Here is a 24,215-nt window from a genome sequence, read left to right as displayed (position 1 = left end):
GAGGGGAGACATCACCGGAAGCCCGATCACCGGTCCCTGGAGTCAGTTAAGTAAATTTTTTTTTTACTATTTGACCTTTAAGCACGCCTGCGATCGGATCTCCACTCCCCGTTTTCAAGCACCTTCCCCTGTTACCACCCACATACGCCTCATTCTGTCACTCAATATAGCAGGCATTCGCTATTTTGCGAGCACATGAATTTCGACCGCACTGACTGGTTCGCGCATGCGTATAACGATCCGTACGCATGCGCAGTTGGCCAAACATCGCTCGGAGCGAACGAGCTGCCGCTTACAAGTGGCTCTGAATCAGGCCCATGGTGCTGTATAAAATATAAGGACAATGAAGTAACAGGAAATCTCCATATGGGCTACATGTTATACCAATAAGCATTGCTCTAGGTAGCATCATGTATGTTTTATCTAAAGGTGATTAAATTGAGCAATTGAATGATAACGATATCGTTAGATCATTTGATTATCGTTCGATAATCATTCAATAATCGTTTGCAGATTGTTTAAAAAATATCTAAAACGGCCAGCGATGCGCGCTCCCGCTGGTCGTTTAGACATCTATCATTGTACAAATATGTTGTACAACCTGATGATAACGTCAGCTTCAGCATGTTTGCAGATGATTGATGAGCATAGGCAAACGCAGGGGGGGTTTCCGTCTGCCTCGAAACCCCCCTCCCCAGCCCACACCATGACCACAATAGAAATAGTACTATAATAGAATTTTACTAGTGCTGCATGCTCTTCTCAGTATCACAAATTAAATAATCAACACCACCTGTAAATCTTCTAACATGTATCAGCCAGTAATAAATAACCTGTGCATCAACTAGGATATCTGGAAAACTTTCACTGTTAGGGATGCACTGCTATAGAGCCCAATATGTACATACTGTATATGTCCAGGGCAGTGCTAGGTTCTGCTGCTGCTCCCCCAGACTCCCAGACTTGCTCTAATACTCTGGAATGGAGCCTACATCTGAAATAAAAACATACAGCTCAGGCAGGATGGCCCTACTGCCGCATCTAATGGTTTACTGTGATTTCTGGTCCTGTATATGCTGGGATTATGACACACAATACACTTTGTATGATGCATATTAAAGATGGATAAGTGCTAATTATACCCTCTTCATGGACTAGCCACACTCACTCTAAAATCAAGCATTTGGAAACCCCCCTCTAGAAATCCTGCGTTTGCCACTGATGAGCCTGCACTGAACGACTGCTCATTCAGTGCAGGCTCATCACAGACTGACAAACGACTGCACGATTACAATGTCGTAATCGTGCAGTCTTTTGCCTGTTGTCTAGTGGATGGGCAGCTTAACTCAAATGACATGAGGCCAGGCACAGGCATCACAATGCAAGTGTATGGGGGAGAGTGGGTTATTTTAGGAAGAGGGTAACAGCCGGAAACATAGTAAATGCATTGAAAAAGCTGGAAACATAGTAAATGCATTGAGAAAGCTGGAAACCATATTACATATATTGGAAAAACCAGAAACCATAGTAAATGCATTGAAAAAGCCAGAAACCATAGTAAATGCTTTGAAAAAGCTGGAAATCATATTACATGTATTGAAAAAGCTGGAAACCATAGTAATGACTTCAATAAGTTACTTTTCCAGCTTTTTCAATATATTTACTATAGTTTCAGGCTTTTCAGCCAGACTGAGTCCCCATGAAAGTAGAAGTACAATGTAGTTATGTATGTATGTATGTATTATATATATATGTAGCCATGTATGTAGTTCTGCTAAAGGTAAACAGGTAAAATAAAACATGTAACTATGAAAGTAAAAAGGTTAGATAATACCTATAAATGAATAATAACACAATGATTTACCATAAGGAGCCTCTCTCTCTCTGATATATCCCCCTCAGAGAATACACACATGTAAGTAAAACAGGCGCAATAAGGGTGTAAATGCAGCACAGGCGCAGGTACACGGAGAAGGGAAGGAAAGAAGAATGACAGCTGCATAGTACATACAGGCACCAGAGCAGAGAGAGGGGTAATGTCATGTACTCACCTCTCCTCCTCCCCGCACACAATGAGCCTCATTCAGACGTGGCCGCGGGTCTCAGGGGCTGGGCGGGGGCAGCGGGCAGTGCCGCCCTCACAGGGGACCCCGGGCAGCCGGAGAGTGACGGCTCCAATTTATCAGCGCATCACCCGGAGATCGTGTAACATCAGCGGGAGGTGACTGGCTGCTACATACAGAGCAACGGGGCACACAGAGCACAGGGACAGGGGAAAGGGGGTGGGAGCACAAGCGGACAGGGCAGGGGGGGGGATACAGGGACAGTGAGAGAACAACGGGACAGGGCAGGGGGGTCACAGCGGGGGGGGCTGTGAGAGCACAAGGGGACAGGGCAGGGGGATACAGGAGGGGGACAGTGAGAGCACAAGGGACAGGGCAGGGGGATACAGGGACAGTGAGAGCACAAGGGGACAGGGCAGGGGGATATAGGAGGGGGACAGTGAGAGCACAAGGGGACAGGGCAGGGGGATACAGGAGGGGGACAGTGAGAGCACAAGGGACAGGGCAGGGGGATACAGGAGGGGGACAGTGAGAGCACAAGTAGACAGGGCAGGGGGATACAGGGACAGTGAGAGCACAAGGGGACAGGGCAGGAGGATACAGGAAGGGGACAGTGAGAGCACAAGGGGACAGGGCAGGGAGACACGGGGGGGACACAGTGAGAGCACAAGGGGACAGGGCAGGGGGACACAGGAGGGGGACAGTGAGAGCACAAGGGACAGGGCAGGGGGATACAGGAGGGGGACAGTGAGAGCACAAGTAGACAGGGCAGGGGGATACAGGGACAGTGAGAGCACAAGGGGACAGGGCAGGAGGATACAGGAAGGGGACAGTGAGAGCACAAGGGGACAGGGCAGGGAGACACGGGGGGGACACAGTGAGAGCACAAGGGGACAGGGCAGGGGGACACAGGAGGGGGACAGTGAGAGCACAAGGGGACAGGGCAGGGGGATACAGGAGGGGGACAGTGAGAGCACAAGAAGACAGAGCAGGGGGATACAGGAGGGGGACAGTGAGAGCACAAGGGGACAGGGCAGGGGGACACAGGGACAGTGAGAGGACAAGGGGACAGGGCAGGGGGATACAGGAGGGGGACAGTGAGAGCACAAGAAGACAGAGCAGGGGGATACAGGAGGGGGACAGCGAGAGCACAAGGGGACAGGGCAGGGGGACACAGGGACAGTGAGAGGACAGGGGCTGTGACACAGAATAAGGGGACACACAGACAGTGACACTTACAGAACAAGGGACAGTAACACTTTTAGGATAGGGGGACACAGGAGCAGTGACATTTACAGAATAAGGGGGGATAGTGACACTTACAGAATAAGGGACAGTGACACTATTAAGATAGAGGGACACGGGGACAGTGACAGCTACAGAATAAGGGGACACAGAGACAGTGACACTTTTATGATAGGGGGACACAGGGACAGTGACATGTTTAGGACAAGGGGACACAGGGACAGTGACACTTACAGAATGAGGGGACACTGGGCCTCATTCAGAGACAGACGCTATGCATCTGTCATCAAAGATCACCCGAGCATCAAGATGCCCACTGCGGCCGTCTCACCTGCGCACGAGGACGCAATGTAAACATCGGTAACATCAAAGTACATACATTAGGCGGACATCTTACCCTTGCCGCGGCTCTTCTCACATGCAGAGCTGTGTATGCAATCGCAGTGGCTAATTTATGCCCACCCATGTAACGGAGTATAAACAGACGGGCACGTCTGCATTTTTGTAACCACTCCCCATTACCACCCCCAAACACTGTCAGTCTGTCACTCTCTTGGCGATGGGATCCTTTGTGCATGCGTTATCGCAGTTCAATCACGGCGCAGTGCAGTGCATACACATGCGCTATGGTAAACAATTGCTCGATTTGCGAGAAAATTGCATTAGCGTCCGTCTCTGAATCAGGCCCAGTGACACTAACAGAATAAGGGGACATAGGGACAGTGACACTAACAATAAGGGGACATAGGGATAGTGACACTAACAGAATAAGGGGACATAGGGACAGTGACACTAACAGAATAAGGGGACATAGGGACAGTGACACAGAATAAGGGGACATAGGGACAGTGACACTAACAGAATAATGGGACATAGAGACAGTGACACTAACAGAATAAGGGGGCATAGGGTCAGTGACACTAACAGAATAAGGGGACATAGGGACAGTGACACTAACAGAATAAGGGGACATAAGGACAGTGACACAGAATAAGGGGACATAGGGACAGTGACACTAACAGAATAAGGGGACATAGGGTCAGTGACACAGAATAAGAGGACATAGGGACAGTGACGCTAACAGAATAAGGGGACACAGGGACAGTGACACTGACAGTATAAGGGGACACAGGGACAGTGACGCTAACAGAATAAGGGGACACAGGGACAGTGACGCTAACAGAATAAGGGGACACAGGGACAGTGACGCTGACAGAATAAGGGGACACAGGGACAGTGACGCTGACAGAATAAGGGGACACAGGGACAGTGACGCTGACAGAATAAGGGGACATAGGGACAGTGACGCTGACAGAATAAGGGGACATAGGGACAGTGACGCTGACAGAATAAGGGGACATAGGAATAGTGACGCTGACAGAATAAGGGGACATAGGGTCAGTGACGCTAACAGAATAAGGGGACATAGGGTCAGTGACACAGAATAAGGGGACACAGGGACAGTGACGCTAACAGAATAAGGGGACACAGGGACAGTGACACTGACAGTATAAGGGGACACAGGGACAGTGGCGCTCACAGAATAAGGGGACAGGGATAGTGACGCTAACAGAATAAGGGGACACAGGGACAGTGACGCTGACAGAATAAGGGGACACAGGGACAGTGACGCTGACAGAATAAGGGGACACAGGGACAGTGACGCTGACAGAATAAGGGGACACAGGGACAGTGACGCTGACAGAATAAGGGGACACAGGGACAGTGACGCTGACAGAATAAGGGGACACAGGGATAGTGACGCTGACAGAATAAGGGGACACAGGGTCAGTGACGCTGACAGAATAAGGAGACACAGGGTCAGTGACGCTACAGTGACGCTAACAGTATAAGGGGACATAGGGACAGTGACGCTCACAGAATAAGGGGACACAGGGATAGAGACACTGACAGAATAAGGGGACATAGGGACAGTGACACTGACAGAATAAGGGGACATAGGGTCAGTGACACTAACAGAATAAGGGGACATAGGGATAGACACACTAACAGAATAAGGGGACATAGGGATAGAGACACTAACAGAATAAGGGGACATAGGGACAGTGATACTAACAGGATAAGGGGACATAGGGACAGTGACACAGAATAAGGGGACATAGGGACAGTGACAATAACAGAATAAGGGGACATAGGGACAGTGACACTAACAGAATAAGGGGACATAGGGACAGTGACACTGAATAAGGGGACATAGGGACAGTGACACTAACAGAATAAGGGGACATAGGGACAGTGACACTAACAGAATAAGGGGACATAGGGACAGTGACACAGAATAAGGGGACATAGGGACAGTGACATTAACAGAATAAGGGGACATAGGGACAGTGACACTAACAGAATAAGGGGACATAGGGACAGTGACACTAACAGAATAAGGGGACATAGGGATAGAGACACTAACAGAATAAGGGGACACAGGGACAGTGACACTAACAGAATAAGGGGACACAGGGACAGTGACACTAACAGAATAAGGGGACATAGGGACAGTGACACAGAATAAGGGGACATAGGGACAGTGACACTAACAGAATAAGGGAACATAGGGATAGAGACACTAACAGAATAAGGGTACATAGGGATAGAGACACTAACAGAATAAGGGGATATAGGGACAGTGACACTAACAGAATAAGGGGACACAGGGACAGTGACACTAACAGAATAAGGGGATATAGGGACAGTGACAGAGAATAAGGGGACATAGGGACAGTGACACTAACAGAATAAGGGGACATAGGGACAGTGACACAGAATAAGGGGACATAAGGATAGTGACTAACAGAATAAGGGTACATAGGGTCAGTGACACTAACGGAATAAGGGGACATAGGGACAGTGACACTGACAGAATAAGGGGACATAGGATAGAGACACTAACAGAATAAGGGGACATAGGGATAGAGACACTAACAGAATAAGGGGACATAGGGACAATGACACTAACAGAATAATGGGGCATAGGGACAGTGACACTAACAGAATAAGGGGACATAGGGACAGTGAAGGGAACATAAGGATAGTGACACTAACAGAATAAGGGGACATAGGGACAGTGACACTGACAGAATAAGGGGACATAGGGACAGTGACACTGACAGAAGAAGGGGACATAGAGACAGTGACACTGACAGAATAAGGGGACATAGGGACAGTGACACTGACAGAATAAGGGGACATAGGGTCAGTGACACTGACAGAATAAGGGGACATAGGGACAGTGACACTGACAGAATAAGGGGACATAGGGACAGTGATACTGACAGAATAACGGGACATAGGGACAGTGGCACAGAATAAGGGGACATAGGGACAGTGACGCTAACAGAATAAGGGGACATAGGGACAGTGACGCTGACAGAATAAGGGGACATAGGGACAGTGACGCTGACAGAATAAGGGGACATAGGGACAGTGACGCTGACAGAATAAGGGGACAGAGGGTTAGTGACGCTGACAGAATAAGGGGACACGGGACAGAGACGCTAACAGAATAAGGGGACATAGGGACAGTGACACTAACAGAATAAGGGGACGTAGGGTCAGTGACGCTAACAGAATAAAGGTACGTAGGGACAGTGACGCTAACAGAATAAGGGGACGTAGGGACAGTGACGCTAACAGAATAAGGGGACGTAAGGTCAGTGACACTAACAGAATAAGGGGACGTAGGGATAGAGACACTAACAGAATAAGGGGACGTAGGGACAGAGACACTAACAGAATAAGGGGACGTAGGGACAGTGACACTAACAGAATAAGGGGACGTAGGGACAGTGACACTAACAGAATAAGGGGACGTAGGGACAGTGACACTAACAGAATAAGGGGACATAGGGACAGTGACACTGAATAAGGGGACATAGGGACAGCGACACTAACAGAATAAGGGGACATAGGGAAAGTGACACAGAATAAGGGGACATAGGGACAGTGACATTAACAGAATAAGGGGACATAGGGACAGTGACACTAACAGAATAAGGGGACATAGGGACAGTGACACTAACAGAATAAGGGGACATAGGGATAGAGACACTAACAGAATAAGGGGACACAGGGGACAGTGACACTAACAGAATAAGGGGACACAGGGACAGAGACACTGACAGAATAAGGGGACACGGATAGAGACACTGACAGAATAAGGGGACACAGGGACAGTGACACTGACAGAATAAGGGGACACAGGGACAGTGACACTAACAGAATAAGGGGACATAGGGATAGAGGGGACACAGGGACAGTGACACTAACAGAATAATGGGACACAGGGACAGTGACACTAACAGAATAAGGGGACACAGGGATAGAGACACTGACAGAATAAGGGGACACAGGGACAGTGACACTGACAGAATAAGGGGACACAGTGATAGAGACACTGACAGAATAAGGGGACACAGGGACAGTGACACTGACAGAATAAGGGGACACAGGGACAGTGACACTGACAGAATAAGGGGACACAGGGACAGTGACACTGACAGAATAAGGGGACACAGGGAGAGTGACACTAACAGAATAAGGGGACACAGGGAGAGTGACACTAACAGAATAAGGGAACACAGGGACAGTGACACTAACAGAATAAGGGGACATAGGGACAGTGACACAGAATAAGGGGACATAGGGACAGTGACACTAACAGAATAAGGGGACATAGCGACAGTGACTGTAACAGAATAAGGGGACATAGGGACAGTGACACTAACAGAATAAGGGAACACAGGGACAGTGACACTAACAGAATAAGGGAACATAGGGACAGTGACACAGAATAAGGGGACATAGGGACAGTGACACTAACAGAATAAGGGGACATAGCGACAGTGACACTAACAGAATAAGGGGACATAGGGATAGAGGCACTAACAGAATAAGGGGACATAGGAACAGTGACACTAACAGAATAAGGGGACATAGGGACAGTGACACTAACATAATAAGGGGACATAGGGACAGTGACACTAACAGAATAAGGGGACATAGGGACAGTGACACTAACAGAATAAGGGGACATAGGGTCAGTGACACTAACATAATAAGGGGACATAGGGACAGTGACACTGACAGAATAAGGGGACATAGGGATAGAGGCACTAACAGAATAAGGGGACATAGGGACAGTGACACTAACAGAATAAGGGGACATAGGGACAGTGACACTAACAGAATAAGGGGACATAGGGACAGTGACACTAACAGAATAATGGGACATAGGGACCGTGACACTAACAGAATAAAGGGACATAGGGACCGTGACACTAACAGAATAAGGGGACATAGGGATAGAGGCACTAACAGAATAAGGGGGACATAGGGACAGTGACACAGAATAAGTGGACACAGGGACAGTGACACTAACAGAATAAGGGGACACAGGGACAGTGACACAGAATAAGGGGACACAGGGACAGTGACACTAACAGAATAAGGGGACACAGGGACAGTGACACTAACAGAATAAGGGGACACAGGGACAGTGACACTAACAGAATAAGGGGACACAGGGAGAGTGACACTAACAGAATAAGGGAACACAGGGACAGTGACACTAACAGAATAAGGGGACATAGGGACAGTGACACAGAATAAGGGGACATAGGGACAGTGACACTAACAGAATAAGGGGACATAGCGACAGTGACTGTAACAGAATAAGGGGACATAGGGACAGTGACACTAACAGAATAAGGGAACACAGGGACAGTGACACTAACAGAATAAGGGGACATAGGGACAGTGACACAGAATAAGGGGACATAGGGACAGTGACACTAACAGAATAAGGGGACATAGCTACAGTGACACTAACAGAATAAGGGGACATAGGGATAGAGGCACTAACAGAATAAGGGGACATAGGAACAGTGACACTAACAGAATAAGGGGACATAGGGACAGTGACACTAACAGAATAAGGGGACATAGGGACAGTGACACTAACAGAATAAGGGGACATAGGGACAGTGACACTAACAGAATAAGGGGACATAGGGTCAGTGACACTAACAGAATAAGGGGACATAGGGACAGTGACACTGACAGAATAAGGGGACATAGGGATAGAGGCACTAACAGAATAAGGGGACATAGGGACAGTGACACTAACAGAATAAGGGGACATAGGGACAGTGACACTAACAGAATAAGGGGACATAGGGACAGTGACACTAACAGAATAAGGGGACATAGGGACCGTGACACTAACAGAATAAAGGGACATAGGGACCGTGACACTAACAGAATAAGGGGACATAGGGATAGAGGCACTAACAGAATAAGGGGGACATAGGGACAGTGACACAGAATAAGTGGACATAGGGACAGTGACACTAACAGAATAAGGGGACATAGGGACAGTGACACTAACAGAATAAGGGGACATAGGGACAGTGACACTAACAGAATAAGGGGACATAGGGATAGTGACACTAACAGAATAATGGGACATAGGGACAGTGACACTAACAGAATAATGAGACATAGGGACAGTGACACTAACAGAATAAGGGGACATAGGGACAGTGACACTAACAGAATAAGGGGACATAGGGACAGTGACACTAACAGAATAAGGGGACATAGGGACAGTGACACTAACAGAATAATGGGACATAGGGACAGTGACACTAACAGAATAAGGGGACATAGGGACAGTGACACTAACAGAATAAGGGGACATAGGGACAGTGACACTAACAGAATAAGGGGACATAGGGACAGTGACTCTAACAGATTAATGGGACATAGGGACAGTGACACTAACAGAATAATGGGACATAGGGATAGTGACACTAACAGAATAAGGGGACATAGGGACAGTGACACTAACAGAATAAGGGGAGACAGGGACAGAGACACTAACAGAATAAGGGGACTTAGGGACAGTGACACTAACAGAATAAGGGGACACAGGGACAGTGACACTAACAGAATAATGGGACATAGGGACAGTGACACTAACAGAATAATGGAACATAGGGACAGTGACACTAACAGAATAAGGGGACATAGGGTCAGTGACACTAACATAATAAGGGGACATAGGGACAGTGACACTGACTGAATAAGGGGACATAGGGACAGTGACACTGACAGAATAAGGGGACATAGGGATAGAGGCACTAACAGAATAAGGGGACATAGGGACAGTGACACTAACAGAATAAGGGGACATAGGGACAGTGACAGAATAAGGGGACATAGGGACAGTGACACTAACAGAATAAGGCAACATAGGGACAGTGACACTAACAGAATAATGGGACATAGGGACAGTGACATTAACAGAATAAGGGGACATATGGACAGTGACACTAACAGAATAAGGGGACATAGGTATAGAGGCACTAAGAGAATAAGGGGACATAGGGACAGTGGCACAGAATAAGTGGACATAGGGACAGTGACACTAACAGAATAAGGGGACATAGGGACAGTGACATTAACAGAATAAAGGGACATAGGGACATTGACACTAACAGAATAATGGGACATAGGGATAGTGACACTAACAGAATAAGGGGACACAGGGACAGTGACACTAACAGAATAAGGAGACACAGGGACAGTGACACTAACAGAATAAGGGGACACAGGGACAGTGACACTAACAGAATAAGGGGATTTAGGGACAGTGACACTAACAGAATAAGGGGACGTAGGGACAGTGACACTAACAGAATAATGGGACATAGGGACAGTGACACTAACAGAATAAGGGGACATAGGGACAGTGACACTAACAGAATAAGGGGACATAGGGACACTGACACTAACAGAATAATGGGAAATGGGACAGTGACACTAAGAGAATAGGGGGACATAGGGACAGTGGCACTAACATAATAAGGGGACATAGGGTCAGTGACACTAACAGAATAATGGGACATAGGGACAGTGACACTAACAGAATAATGGGACATAGGGACCGTGACACTAACAGAATAAAGGGACATAGGGACCGTGACACTAACAGAATAAGGGGACATAGGGACAGTGGCACAGAATAAGTGGACATAGGGACAGTGACACTAACAGAATAAGGGGACATAGGGACAGTGACATTAACAGAATAAAGGGACATAGGGACATTGACACTAACAGAATAATGGGACATAGGGACAGTGACACTAACAGAATAATGGGACATAGGGACCGTGACACTAACAGAATAAAGGGACATAGGGACCGTGACACTAACAGAATAAGGGGACATAGGGATAGAGGCACTAACAGAATAAGGGGGACATAGGGACAGTGACACAGAATAAGTGGACACAGGGACAGTGACACTAACAGAATAAGGGGACACAGGGACAGTGACACAGAATAAGGGGACACAGGGACAGTGACACTAACAGAATAAGGGGACACAGGGACAGTGACACTAACAGAATAAGGGGACACAGGGACAGTGACACTAACAGAATAAGGGGACACAGGGAGAGTGACACTAACAGAATAAGGGAACACAGGGACAGTGACACTAACAGAATAAGGGGACATAGGGACAGTGACACAGAATAAGGGGACATAGGGACAGTGACACTAACAGAATAAGGGGACATAGCGACAGTGACTGTAACAGAATAAGGGGACATAGGGACAGTGACACTAACAGAATAAGGGAACACAGGGACAGTGACACTAACAGAATAAGGGGACATAGGGACAGTGACACAGAATAAGGGGACATAGGGACAGTGACACTAACAGAATAAGGGGACATAGCTACAGTGACACTAACAGAATAAGGGGACATAGGGATAGAGGCACTAACAGAATAAGGGGACATAGGAACAGTGACACTAACAGAATAAGGGGACATAGGGACAGTGACACTAACAGAATAAGGGGACATAGGGACAGTGACACTAACAGAATAAGGGGACATAGGGTCAGTGACACTAACAGAATAAGGGGACATAGGGACAGTGACACTGACAGAATAAGGGGACATAGGGATAGAGGCACTAACAGAATAAGGGGACATAGGGACAGTGACACTAACAGAATAAGGGGACATAGGGACAGTGACACTAACAGAATAAGGGGACATAGGGACAGTGACACTAACAGAATAAGGGGACATAGGGACCGTGACACTAACAGAATAAAGGGACATAGGGACCGTGACACTAACAGAATAAGGGGACATAGGGATAGAGGCACTAACAGAATAAGGGGGACATAGGGACAGTGACACAGAATAAGTGGACATAGGGACAGTGACACTAACAGAATAAGGGGACATAGGGACAGTGACACTAACAGAATAAGGGGACATAGGGACAGTGACACTAACAGAATAAGGGGACATAGGGATAGTGACACTAACAGAATAATGGGACATAGGGACAGTGACACTAACAGAATAAGGAGACATAGGGACAGTGACACTAACAGAATAAGGGGACATAGGGACAGTGACACTAACAGAATAAGGGGACATAGGGACAGTGACACTAACAGAATAAGGGGACATAGGGACAGTGACACTAACAGAATAATGGGACATAGGGACAGTGACACTAACAGAATAAGGGGACATAGGGACAGTGACACTAACAGAATAAGGGGACATAGGGACAGTGACACTAACAGAATAAGGGGACATAGGGACAGTGACTCTAACAGATTAATGGGACATAGGGACAGTGACACTAACAGAATAATGGGACATAGGGATAGTGACACTAACAGAATAAGGGGACATAGGGACAGTGACACTAACAGAATAAGGGGAGACAGGGACAGAGACACTAACAGAATAAGGGGACTTAGGGACAGTGACACTAACAGAATAAGGGGACACAGGGACAGTGACACTAACAGAATAATGGGACATAGGGACAGTGACACTAACAGAATAATGGAACATAGGGACAGTGACACTAACAGAATAAGGGGACATAGGGTCAGTGACTCTAACATAATAAGGGGACATAGGGACAGTGACACTGACAGAATAAGGGGACATAGGGACAGTGACACTGACAGAATAAGGGGACATAGGGATAGAGGCACTAACAGAATAAGGGGACATAGGGACAGTGACACTAACAGAATAAGGGGACATAGGGACAGTGACACAGAATAAGGGGACATAGGGATAGTGACACTAACAGAATAATGGGACATAGGGACAGTGACACTAACAGAATAAGGGGACATAGGGACAGTGACAGAATAAGGGGACATAGGGACAGTGACACTAACAGAATAAGGCAACATAGGGACAGTGACACTAACAGAATAATGGGACATAGGGACAGTGACACTAACAGAATAAGGGGACATATGGACAGTGACACTAACAGAATAAGGGGACATAGGTATAGAGGCACTAAGAGAATAAGGGGACATAGGGACAGTGGCACAGAATAAGTGGACATAGGGACAGTGACACTAACAGAATAAGGGGACATAGGGACAGTGACATTAACAGAATAAAGGGACATAGGGACATTGACACTAACAGAATAATGGGACATAGGGATAGTGACACTAACAGAATAAGGGGACACAGGGACAGTGACACTAACAGAATAAGGAGACACAGGGACAGTGACACTAACAGAATAAGGGGACACAGGGACAGTGACACTAACAGAATAAGGGGATTTAGGGACAGTGACACTAACAGAATAAGGGGACGTAGGGACAGTGACACTAACAGAATAATGGGACATAGGGACAGTGACACTAACAGAATAAGGGGACATAGGGACAGTGACACTAACAGAATAAGGGGACATAGGGACACTGACACTAACAGAATAATGGGAAATGGGACAGTGACACTAAGAGAATAGGGGGACATAGGGACAGTGGCACTAACATAATAAGGGGACATAGGGTCAGTGACACTAACAGAATAATGGGAAATGGGACAGTGACACTAACAGAATAAGGGGACATAGGGACAGTGACACTAATAGAACAAGGAGACATAGGGACAGTGACACTAACAGAATAAGGGGACATAGGGACAGTGACACTAACAGAATAATGGGAAATGGGACAGTGACACTAACAGAATAAGGAGACATAGGGACAGTGACACTGACAGAATAAGGAGACACAGGAACAGTGACACTGACAGAATAAGGGGACACTGGAACAGTGGCACTTGCTGGACAATGGGACACAGGGACAGTTACACCAGCAAAGCAAGGGGACACAGGAACAGCGGCTGTTAACGAAGACGAAGACATGGATGGTGACAGAGTGAAAACTAGGTGACACAGGGATTGTGACATATGCAGATAAAGGACACAGATATACTGTCACCTGTGTAAGGAATGCTATGAATAGAATAGCAAAACAGCGACACAGACCGTGGAATGAACACATTAAGTTGCATGCAAGTCGATCGCAATTGCACCAGTATTGCATGCAGAGATCAGAATCCGGGTATTTGCCCGTTTGTGGGATTGCAACTGCACTGCCACCTATCCATATGCTTGGTTTTATATCTGTGATTATTATCAATGCACAGTTGTACCAGCCCTGCTCTATTCAAAACTCAGTATAGATTGCAGTTCCATCGACACACCTTTGCTTAATGGGGGGAACATAGAATAGGTGGGAAGACCATGCCGTATCAGATAAGGGAGAGGAGACTGGTCCCAGCATTAGAGTACTCTCAAAGTACTAAATATCACCCTTTTCCTGTTTACCGTTTTCATAAATAACCCTAATGATTTCTTCAGAGTACGTTTTTCCGCTTGAGGATTGTTTGGGTATATTGTACTAGTAAAGGGACCCGGCACATGTCTGGTCACCTCAATGTCTGCCCACTGCTTCGCCCTGCTCTTGGAATGGCCATGGACCATAGATAGTTAACCATCATCGATAGTTAACTACCGATGGCCGATGGTTTTGCCATCAATGGCAGAGATCCAATGGTTCTCTGCCATCGATGGCAGACCAGGACCCAATGGTTCCTACAATCCCGACGGAAAGGAGCTTTAGCCCCGCCTCCCGATGGCCTACTAAGCCCCGCCCCTATTCTGATTGATCCGCGGGCCACCATGCAGCCCAGCAGTGGTGGCCATCGAGCGATGCAAACCATCAATGGTTCACCATAGATGCTTTTGTGCCATCGATGGCTCCCTTCTCTATTCCGCCATGCCCTGCTCTGTACCGCCCCCTGCTCTGTATCGCTCTGCACCCTCTCTGCCTGCTGTTCTGTCCCACTCCACCCCCCTGCTCTGTCTCTCCCTTCCGCCCGCCACCCCTGTCCATCCTGCCCCCATACTTACCGTGTTCCAGCAGAGCGTTCCACCTCCTCTCCTGCTAGGCTAGGGTCTGTCCTGTCTCCCTGGCAGTGGGAGCCCCTCTCCCACTTCGCATTTATGTTGGAGATGGGACAGACCTCAGCAGATTATTACTTAGTTATTATATAGATGTACCTGAGTCAAATTCATCTCAGTTCTAATGAAACAGGTTTATCAAGAATGCACATGCTGAGGTTGATGCTAAGTTCACAGACGTAAAATGCATTAAAGAACTGGGAGATCCCTGGCTCTCAATGATCAAAGCAGCAGCTTTCGCTAGGAAAGACAGATCAGAGAAACTGCTTGCTGTCTCTTCACTGGTCTGCAAACTACGAGGGTAGACCCAAAAGTCCTGACGTAGTAGTAGATGTCGCACTGCATTGATTTTCTGTATGTATGTACTAGAGGCCTCAGTAGAACACTGTAGAAAATTACAGCACAATTCTTCTGTTATTGTTGCAGATATTGAATAATAAATGGAACATCGCTAAAAGTAAAAAAAATGGAGAATACTGAAATTCGAGTCATCAATAAATGTCTGCAAATGAAGAAGATGAGGGCTACTGAAATTCACAAGGAATTGCAAAACACATTAGGGGAGTCTGCTCCATCATATAATGCAGTGAGAAAGTGGTGCCATGAACTCAGATGTGGAAGGCAGTCATGCGAAGATGGTGCCAGAAGTGGAAGGCTTGTGGAAGTGAGCACTCCGGAAAATGTCAACAAAATCCACGGCCCTGTCATGGCTGACTGTCGACTGACCATTTGGCATTTAGAAGAGGTCACTGGCATCTCATCTACCTGAATTCAAACCATAGTGACTGAAAAATTGGAGTTGCACAAGGTGTCAACAAGATGGGTTCCGAGAATGTTGACGCCTGATCAGAAGCAAATGAGGTTGACATGTTGTGAGTGTCTTTTAGGAACAATTCTTGACAATGGACGAGACGTGGATTCACCATTTCGATCCAGAGTCGACTGATTCCAAAAGTTTGTGAGGCAATTAAGAGGCCAGGGAAACTGCGACGTGGGGTCCTGTTCCTCCAAGACAACACGCCAGCTCACAAGAGACACATTGCAATGGCTGCCATTAACGCTGAAGGGTTCGAATTGGTTAACCAATCCCCTTATTCACCGGAGCTAGCCCCCCAGTGACTTCTTTCTCTTTCCAAAGCTCAAGGAACACATTTGTGGGAAGACTTTTGCGTCTGATGATGTCATGATTGCTGTACAGGACTGGTTTGAGGACCAATCACCGAACTTTTTTCCTGAATGGAATGAAGAGAGGATGGAGCATCAATAGGAGAAGTGTTTTGAAGTAAATGTCGAAACATAAGTGCCACTTTAACTTAAATTTCTCCGTTATTCATGGTCCAGACACCAACTTTTGGATCCACCCTCATAGATAACAATTCATAAGAAGTCACACTCTGAAACAAATTATTTTGCAGAGTTTGTATAAAAAGTTCTGGCATCCACTGAGGCAGCTCCTCCAGGCATGGAGCCATCAGGTGCTCTCCACATCTCTCCTGGGGTCCCGCAGGGGAAACAAATTTCTGGTCTGGGCAGTGCCACCAGGGACTCCTTAGTTCCCAGGGGCCCTGATGCAGTACACTTTTTGCGCCGCCAGTATTGCTCCTGGTGTACAGAATGGACAAACCTTATATCTCCAGAATAATGCACAATATATAAATGGCAAACAGCCACAGAGGGGAATGTAATGGCCTCCAGTTTGGAAAACTGTGGAGATTCAAGTTTCCATATGAAAGTCGCCAGAAATCCGCCAGAATCACCCTCCACTGGTTACATGTCGCCGTTACACTTTTTTGTGATGTCAAACATACGAGTCGTCAGATGTAATAGCCTGTGACTTGTAAACTCGCATGAAACGCGTCAGAAAAAACTCACACGAGTCGGCAAGATGGCTCAAGTTGAAGGTGTTTTATGCTATCTGCCCCGGCAGAACATAGCAAAGAGCCGCATTAAACATATCTATTACATTGTCACTACCTAATACTAAATTAAGGAGCACCAAAAAAAAAAAAATTCTTGATGGGCCATAAATATTTAATTCATTTATTATTGGTAAGATAATGTTAAAAAAAAATTAAGAACATTTTAAATTATGAAGGCAATAATGTTTTTATGTTAATCGAAGCCATATTAATTAATAATTAGTTAATTCTCTTTACATTTCCGTTTCGCCCAGCGCCTGATTCAGCGTTATACGGTATTGTACAGCCACAGGCAAGCGCAGGGAAGCGGCTGCGTAATGCCATACAATATGCAAATGCAGGAGGAGGCGTCTGATGTCAATAGACGCCTCCTGACCACATTGCAGTTCTGAGTCCTGCATCCTAAGATGCAGCATTGGATCTTCTGCGATACCATCGGTAATCTGAGTATCTGAGGTTACTCAGATTTGGCTCTTGCAGCTCCGGTGCCGAGGCTAGTAAGTCTGTGTTGGAAGATGCAGACCCTAGCCTCGGTACTCCCAATGCACCCCCATTTCTGGGAACGGAAGCCGGCCCAGCCCACTCCTACCAATCGGCTGCTGCAGTGTGTGGGAACTGCGAGCGATCTCGCAGAGGGAGTTTATCTCAAATACTAAGTATCCCCCGGATGTATTAAGGAGGGGCTACAGCAGGTATCTCTGATACCAGCTGCGATCCCTCCCATGCCGCTGGCAGCCGCCTCCCCCATAGGTTTCCATGCGGGATGTGATGCTGTCAAATGTATCAATATCCGGAATGCGATGCATTCCAGATATTGGCCCGGCAGCTAACGCCATCTGAAGATGGCGTTAGCTGCTGTAGCCTATGAGCTACATCGGGCACTATTAGCTGGCTGAGGGTTCTGCCGGGACCCTCCCCAGTTATGGCAGATGTGCATGTGCTGTCCACTGGACTGCGCATGCGCATCACCCCCCTGCGCTGGCCAGACGCTCTCCGGAGACATCGCAGGGACGGGCTTCTTTCGGAGCCCATGTCCCGAATGTTACATCCAGCCGAAGAGATCGCTTTTTGCAAAGCGATCAGCGGCGTTACCAGCATGCCCTGATCGCTTTGCAAAAGCGATCGTTGATAAATGCGCCCCATCGCCACAGATACAGCTCTGTCACCAGATATGAAGTACCACAGATACAGCGCACACCAGTATGACGTACGCAGGCTCAAGTTTGCTGCGAGATCGCCTCATAAGTTCCCCTCACTCACTGTCAGCAAACAGGTATTTTTACTTATGTACGCACATAGGGAAGTTACCAGTTTTACTATGTCACATGAAGACGATATATTTACACATCTCACATGAGTTCACACCCATGGGAGAGCTGCTGATGGAATGTGTGTCGCAAACACAGAAATTTGCGCAATGTGTATGATTGACAGTCTCCTTTGTGATGTGACATTTGGAATGCACATTCATCCGTATGTTAACGGTGCCCCGCCCCCTGACCCTGCACCTTGGACCATGGCACCTTTACAGCTTTTCCACTGGAGGATTTTAGTGCTGTAAATTGACTCAAGGTCAGTTTGGGAATATGCTCTATATATATAATTGCTCGTGGGACAAAGAGCAACAAATACATAAATAAATGACAATTGTGCTTCTCAGATATTCCAACAAACTATAAGGAGACGGAGAGATTTGTTATGAATTTTAGTGGCAGGTGCACTAAAAATGGTTGAAACCAGCTTTAATTGAGATCTTACACTAAAATGGGTCTCTTTGCATATCAAAGAGATGTGCCCCCAGCCCACCCCTACCCTCCCAGCGAGATGCCCCCATTACATGAATTTGAGAGTCTGCTTACACCAAAGGTATCTATACAGTCCTTCTCTATAGAGCTCTGGCACGGTGCGATAGCAGGGCATTAATACACCTTGGCCTAGACTCTCCGACCCCCCGCTCATGTGACATCATGGAAGAGGGGGCAGGACTGGGAAACTGAGAGGTCTATGTAGTAAGCCCTGGATGGAAATAACATGGACAGGTATAAAGTACCAGCCAACCAGCTCCTAACTCATTTTTCAGACACAGCCTGTGGCATGGCAGTTAGGAGCTGATTGGCTGGTACTTTATCTCCACTCACTTTATATCCATCCTTGGCTTAGTAAATAGACCCGAGTGTCACCGCATGTTCTAAAGACGTATTAGAAGAATGCTCTTGGACAGCTTTCCAGGTGCCATTCAATCCTGAAACCAAATCTAGGTGCCAACATGGTAGCGAAGCACCCCCCTGGCCCTGCTCCCTGGACCATGGCACATCTCGCATACCCCTAGTTACATCTCTGTTCTATGGGACCTTATTGATGAATAATAGATGGAATTAGCTCTCTGCTTCAAGTACCAGTCCATGGGACACCCTGCCTATTTGCTATAGAGGAGCAGGTTTTACTAAGGGTCATGTGTTTGTCTAGTGATTGTGTGCTCACTTTGTGTTGTAAAGAACTGGAATTTCCACTGTTTTGCTTTTTCAGATATGAATTCAGGTAAAGTAATGACATCGTACATCACGGTATCCATGCACCCACATGGTATTTACTAAGGAACCTAATGGTGGCCACAAATCACAAATAAACACTAGAATTTCGGTGAATGAGAAACAATGGTTTGACAGTTATTGCTTTGTGACGACAACAAGGACATTTTGGGGTACTATGGGGTCTATTTACTAAGCAGTGTTAGGAGACAGTGAAAAGTGATATGCTGCCCATACACGGTGCGATAAAAGGACGTACAACCTGTCATACGATTTCCCTTGAAATTTTCCCTTCAAATTTTAGATACAATGTGTTCAAAAGGTGTACGATTGCGATGAGTCTGCTGGAATGAAAATAGGGGAGGGCTTATCTAGGGGGTATAAAAGGCAGCCACCATTTTAGGTATGTTATATACTCTGCTCTGTGACTAGTGAAGCTTGGCTGTATACCTGCTGAACGCTGTGCAGTGCTAGTGTGCTTTGTTACAGGCTTGCCTTGTACAAAGTGTTGTATTACTTCTGGTTTCTATCATCTTCTGATGGATTCCCATCGCCATAAGCTTCTGCTAGCCTATGGCTACTTGAAGCTGAAAGGCGAGGAAGCTGAGGAGGAGGATGAGGTCGTGCTGGATTAAGGAGTGGCTGACGAGGAGGGAGAGCCGCTCCCATATGCCCCTGCTGATGGAGATTAGGGAGAACAACCCGGACGATTATCGCAACTACCTGCGTATGGATGACGACACCTTCCAGGAGTTGCTGCGTCTGGTGACTCCCTATATTCAGAGGCAGGACACCAGCATGAGGATGGCCATTCCGGCTGAGGACAGGTTGGTGGCTACCCTGCGATATCTGGCTACAGGATGGTCTTTCGAAGACCTGAAGTTTGGGACCCTCATTTCTGCCCAGGAGTTGGGGCGCATCATACCCGAAACCTGTGATGTCATTGTAAAAGTCCTGAAGTACCAGTATTTTAAGGTGAGTAAAAACACTTTTTTGGTGTAAAAAAACATTTAAAATTTTTTTTTTTTTTTGTAAGCCTTTTGCAATCAAACGTTTTGTTAATTAACGTAACGTTAATTACAACATATTATGTTGTAATCAACATAGTAAAATATAAACAATGTTTAATTAAACCAACATGGTTTGTTTATTACACAATATATTTGCCAGTTTTTTGTCGCCCCATACCACTGGAGCATAACTTTTCCCTTTACAGGAGCACACATAAATATTATCACACATTTTTTGTCGCCCAATACCGGCTGCGTGGTATGCGGCGTGTCAGATGGCGGATTGAACAGGCCAAGAAGCACATGGTGCAAGTGCAGATTGAGGCCCCGGCAAACCTCAATCTGCCCTTGCGCGGCGTCATGCGTTTAGTGGCCCTGCCCATTCCGCATCATCCACACCCCATACCATGCAGCAGGTATTGGGAGAGAACAAAATGGCTGATAGAGTAGAAAAAAAGCATAAATATTTTTTCCACATGACCCAATATTATAAAATTTGGGATTCTCATCTCCCTCATCCAACATGGCACTATATAAAACCTCCGTAGGTGGATGTGGAGGGGTAGGTCCTCTCGGGCCTATTGTAAGTGGAAGGGGATGTAGGAATGGATGAAGGAAGTGTATGAATGGATGGGGATGGCCCCATCCATTCTGTGGCCAGGTAGGTTGGTGGTGGGCGACCATGGTAGGTATGCAGTTGGGAAGCCGGCGGACGTAATCCTGACAGCCGGCTTCCTGACTGCTTTTTCCCGGGGAGGGTTACATGACAGACATCTAGATTTACCAACACCGGGAGACCGGCGCCCGGCATCCCGATTGAAGTTATGCCGGGCGCCGCTGCGGATAGCTGCGGGGGGGAGGGTTAGATTTAGGGCTCCCAGGGGGGACAGGGTTAGGCACCCCCTGCGGGAGGTTAGGCTAGGGGAAGGGAGGGTTAGGTTTAGGCACCCCCGGGGGGAGGTTAGGGTTAGGTACCCCCCCGGGGTTTTGGTGCAGGGAAGGGGGAGTTAGATTTAGGCACTTAGAGGGGGAATTAGGGTTAGGCACTGGGGGGAAGGTTAGGGTTAGGCACCCCTAAGGAAGGTTAGGGGGGAGGTTAGCTTAGTTAATACTTACCTTGGGACGATTGGGATTTTCAGCCATGTCGGCCAGCCGCTGTCGGGATTTGAACTTGCGTCTGGCGGTAATTCATACCGAACCCCCATGGTAGGATGGTGCTGCTAAGGAGGTGAAGGCGACAGGAGTAGAGGACCTGCAGGTGGAAGTGTAGACGATGGGATTACAGGCTCTAGGTGAAGCGTGGAGGTGCCTGTCAGCTTCTTTTTTTTACCCTGCATAATGACCTGGCAAATTATTCTTTCAGCATGAAGCTGTTGCTCCTCCTCCATCACCCGGATGCTACTTGTAACGTGTGACCACAGGCTGTCGAACTGGTCTGGGGGTTTGCAGAGTGCATGTCTGACTTGCTGCATTAATGGATCCGGGTTTGGCAGACTCCTGCGTGTCTGTCTTCTAGCTCGGCGGGGAGGCTGTGGTGCCTCTGTAACACTCTCAGAAGTTGTAGCCGTTGCACTTGGTGGACTAATAGAGGGGTCCAAGTCAGCTGGGAAAGTCTGTAGGAGTAGAGAGAGATTAATGTTAATATACAGTAAAGTCTAATTTATATTTTTTCTTTATTTTAGTTTCCTACAACGGTGGAGGACTGTTAGACCATAGGGGATGAATTTGATTGCCGGTGGAATTCCCAAATTGCGGAGGAGCCATTGATGGGAAACACATACGTATTATCCCGCCTGCCCGCAGGGGCTCATTTTATTTTAACTACAAGGGCTTTCACAGTATCATGCTGATGGCAGTGGTCAATGGCAACTATGAATTTATTTATGTGGACGTGGGAAAAAATGGCCATGCTTCAGATGGTGGATCCTTCAAAAATACGGAATTGTATAAGAGACTATCCACCGTCTCAATTTGCCATCTTCAGCGGTTACGAAGCACGGCCTCAACTATGTGTTCATGCTTACGAGGCATTTGCTCTACATGAACATTTATTAAAGCCGTATGGACAAAGGGGACTGACCAGAGAGAAACGCATTTTCAATTATCGCCTATCTAGGGCCCGGTGAATAGTTGAAAATGCGTTTGGGATAATGTGCAGCAGGTTCCGGATATTCCATATGGCTATAATCCTTTGTGTGGACAAAACTGATTCTGTCATCATGGCCTGTTGTGTTCTGCACAATTTTTTGAGGAAAAAACATATCTTACAACTGCGGACTATGGGGATGGCCATCGACGAGCAGGAGCAAACACACGAGGGTTTAGAAATGCCCTCTGTCGTCACACCCACAGTGAGGGAGACAGTAGCGAGTGCGCAGGCAAAAGAAGTCATGGAGCAATACCTGGCCTACTTTAATGGAGTGGGCACTGTACCATGGCAGGAGGACAGTATCAGATAATGAAGTTGTATGTACTTACCACATCCAAAGTAGAGGCCGGCTCATTCTCTGGGTTTTCCACTGGTACAGCCTCTTCTTCCAGGCCTGTATCTACAAGTAGTCTTTGTGAAGATCTCTGGGGCTCTTCCTTGTGGAGAAATTCAAGAAGGGGGTAGTACCAGAGTGTACTGTTATAGACGTCATCCTTCCCTGCGCCTGACGCCCACGTCTCAGTCTCCTTCCTCCGCTCTTTAACATACACTGTACGGAGGTTTTGGATGCGTCTTCTCACCCAATCCGGACAAGCCTCATCATGGAAGGGGAGGGAAAAGGTGACCATGTCATATATCGTTGTCGCCTGCGATGTTTGTTTTTATAGTCCTTGGACTTCACCTTCCACAGGCACTTGTGAGTGCGATAACGCTCAAGGAATCCACTTATAAACTGGCGTTCTCGAGGGCTATTCATTTCTGTGTAAATAAAAATCAGAAACATCTGTAAATATAATATATATATTTAATTTTTAAGTGTTTGAAAATGTTATTGTTTATCATTGATTGTGTTAGAATGTTTATGGTTGAGTTTTTAGTTAATAGTTGGTTGAGTTTTAGTTAATAGTTGAGTTTTAAGTTGATTTTAATAAAATTTTAAATTTGGAA

At 46.9% G+C, this 24,215-nt stretch overlaps 1 protein-coding gene across 4 annotated transcripts in view; it reads right to left on the bottom strand.

Annotated features, from left to right (window-relative positions):
* LOC148502763 (carbohydrate sulfotransferase 5-like) overlaps positions 1 to 22,417 on the bottom strand; it is a 46,047-nt gene extending 23,630 nt beyond the window's left edge. Inside the window, exon 1 of one of the 4 annotated variants that reach the window (XM_088449395.1) lies at positions 22,235 to 22,417. The gene's annotated coding sequence lies outside the window, so the exon portion shown is untranslated. Of the gene's footprint in view, positions 1 to 1,864; positions 1,884 to 2,051; positions 2,202 to 20,831; positions 20,853 to 22,234 lie in introns of those variants that run through there. The other 3 variants (XM_088449397.1, XM_088449394.1, XM_088449396.1) reach the window with 3 other exon arrangements.
* Between the last annotated feature and the right edge of the window lie 1,798 nt (positions 22,418 to 24,215).

This window comes from Taudactylus pleione, unplaced genomic scaffold (genome assembly GCF_031769625.1).
Source record: "Taudactylus pleione unplaced genomic scaffold, aTauple2 ptg000484l, whole genome shotgun sequence".
Lineage (NCBI taxonomy): Eukaryota > Metazoa > Chordata > Amphibia > Anura > Myobatrachidae > Taudactylus > Taudactylus pleione.
Note: the sequence above shows the minus strand (reverse complement) of the source record. Positions and strands in the feature narration are given on the sequence as shown.